Here is a 2,938-nt window from a genome sequence, read left to right as displayed (position 1 = left end):
ACTCAAGCTTTTTTTCGCTTCCAAGTGTGTTCAGATTACTCTGTAGTCAGTATTCTGTAATTGGGTTGTTGTTTTTTTCCCCAATTTTTGTAAGCGTATTTCTGAAGGAAGAATTTTAAGGTTTTCTTTCTTCTTTTTTTTTTGTCTCCAGAAGTTTTAAAACCTGTGAACAGGATAGACAGAGTTGTCCATAAGCCCAGCATCAGACTGTCATTGTCAGACACACCTGTGGTTTTAGAAAGTCATTGATAGTAGTGTATGTTTCTGAGTTGTATCACAGCAGTTATAGTGTAGTTTATTATTACCTGGTTGTGCTGGTCATAAACGTAATGTGCTTCGCACACTCTATAGATTTATACATATTACTCTTTTTTCTTCTTTTTTTTCTTCTTTTTGGACCACAGTGCCCACATTCATTTATTCCTGTAAGGAGAAATTAAGTGCAGCCATACTCCATTTGGTGTGTGGCGCACACAGTGTGTAGATGTATTTTGGAATGTCAGCATGTACATGTATGTGAAGGAGATTTTTCTTCAAGTACATTTTTACTGTGTTGTTAAAAATCAAGGGATACATTGTCATGCTATACAGGTGTTACTCCTGCTATAAAAAAAAAAAAGGACAGGTTTCCAATGGAGAAAGAAAAGGTTTGGATGAAAGAATAACAAAGGTGGCTTTGTAGGTGTTTTGGGTCTCTTGGTTTTATTTCTTGTTGCTTTTTTTTGTTGTTGTTGTTTTTTTTTTGTGGTGGTGGAGCGTTTTATTGTTGTTTTATTTTTGGTGGTGGTTATTTTATATTGTTTTTCCATTTTATCATAATATTGAGCTATCACACACAGGGTTCAGCTATGGGAAAATGGTTGCACCGAGTTATGTTTTCCGCCTCTTGCATGTGGTCTCATAAACATTTGTTCATCAGATCATCACTATACGTCCAGTTGGAAAAGCAAAGTTGTTCGTATGGTTTTTTTTATACCTCTGGGACTGTGAAGACACAGATAGTTGTACCTTTCAAACTTTACTTTCAAAGTCTTTACAATAACACTGCATGTTGCCAGTGCTTTTGTTGTTGTTGTTGTTGTTGTCTTTTCATTTAGTACTGTTACGTTTCAAAAGACATGTGTATGTAATACATTATTATAAGATCAACCAAACTAGCGCTGTTTCATCAAATATGCCAGATTTTGAAAATAAAGAAAGCAGCGCAGCTGAAACAGGACATATCCGTCACAATCAAGGCTAGTTAATCATGAAAACAACTACATTATTTTGTAACATATATCTCATTAGTTAAATACTGTTTCTTCATTTGGTATGCCATTGTCAATGGTTAAATCCAGAAGTTAAAAAGTGATTGTGATAAACTGTATAATCAAAAAGCCAGAAAAAACAACAAGTAGACATCAGTGTTTGATGGAGAGGGGGTGGGGTGGGGGGAGGGCAAATACATTACTTTCAGTCTTTTAAAAATTTTTTTTATATGCTTGAGAAAAGAAAATCTCACATTGAAATTGTTTGATTGAGAGTGTTTTGTTGTTGTTTTTTCATTGTTGTGTTTTTAGGGGGTTATATATATATATATATATATATATATAATAAATATATATATATTTATTTATATACTTGTTAATTCCTTCCTTTGTTTGTCTCTTTTCTTAGAAAAATGGAATCGATATCAGATTATACGCTACCAACCATGCGTTGCTATTGGAGACTGTACATTTGTGAAGTGACTGGTTGTTTGCTGATTCCGAAGTGTGTTGACATTATGTGCTGCTCCTTTGCTTCAGGTGACCATTGAAGATGTGCGTCATATCCATTCGTTTCACGCTAAAAGAAAAAAAGTTTAGTAAAGCAAGTTCGTATTTAGAAACCACAGTAATGTTCAGCTCAGCTTTCTGTCATTAAAGAATCCTCAGATGACTTTACACTGTTAGTTCAGACGAAACGAATGGCTTTCATCAAAGGAGAAAGGGACAAAATCAGTCAGGGTTTGTTTATATCTATAATGTGTTTTAATTCTTGTTTATTTTGTATTGTTTTTCTTCTCTTCTTTTTATTTTTTTTATTTATATATATGTTGTTGTTTGTTTGTTTTTTACATGTAATTGATTATGAATGCTTTTTGGTTGCTCGGTGTTGAACTAATTAAGCTTGAATATTACAGGATCAATTTTGTTCCGGTTTTCAGTTTTGCAGCTGATCTTTGATTTTGTAGCTGTGTCCATTCCAAACTACGGCATACCTTAAATTCAGCCGGAAATGTGATAAAGACAGCAGTAGTCAAGCATACATGTCCTATACCCAAGCACAAATTTTATATTTTTGTTTGTATTACTACTGTGAATAAGAAGTAATGAGTGCTCTGCTTTTGTTTTTCCTCAATTTTTTTTTTTTTTTTTTTTTTTTTTTTTTTGCAAAACATCCGTCCATTACTGTATAATACATATCAAAGGTGAAGGGTATAATTGTCTTGTCTTTTTAGGGGGACAGTGTGATTGCTTTTGAACATGATGGTAAAATTGAAGTTTACTTGATGTTGCTAAATTGGATTTGGTTTCAACATTGTATAAATCATTCTTTTTCTTCTTTTTTTGTGGTATGTTCTTTTACATGAAATAAACAACTTTTATTGTGTCTTTTTTTTGTTGTTGTTGATTTTTGTACTTTCTGTTCTCGTTGTGTTGGATAGCAACAACATCAGTTTGATCAGGTTTGTTCAGAATAAAGATGAGGAAAGTGATGACAGTGGAAATGTGATCTGAAATTCTTGCTCTCCATAGTAAATAGTTATTGTACTGAATTTTTGCTTTTTTCTTACTCTGTATTCATGGGTTGCAACTCCCATGTTTGCATGTACAGATGTGCAAGGTTTTTACTTGTATGACCATTTAGACAGCCACGCATGCTCAATTTTCCAGGGGTGTCCATGCATGCA

The 2,938-nt window shown here is 33.3% G+C and overlaps 1 protein-coding gene across 2 annotated transcripts in view; it reads left to right on the top strand.

Annotated features, from left to right (window-relative positions):
• Positions 1–1,458, top strand: part of LOC143285683 (cilia- and flagella-associated protein 418-like) — an 11,856-nt gene extending 10,398 nt beyond the window's left edge. The window contains exon 6 of one of the 2 annotated variants that reach the window (XM_076593081.1): positions 1–1,458. This exon is cut by the window's left edge and continues 827 nt beyond it. The gene's annotated coding sequence lies outside the window, so the exon portion shown is untranslated. The other variant, XM_076593080.1, reaches the window with a different exon arrangement.
• Positions 1,459–2,938: the final 1,480 nt, after the last annotated feature.

Source organism: Babylonia areolata, chromosome 9, assembly GCF_041734735.1.
Source record: "Babylonia areolata isolate BAREFJ2019XMU chromosome 9, ASM4173473v1, whole genome shotgun sequence".
NCBI classification, from domain to species: domain Eukaryota; kingdom Metazoa; phylum Mollusca; class Gastropoda; order Neogastropoda; family Buccinidae; genus Babylonia; species Babylonia areolata.
Note: the sequence above shows the minus strand (reverse complement) of the source record. Positions and strands in the feature narration are given on the sequence as shown.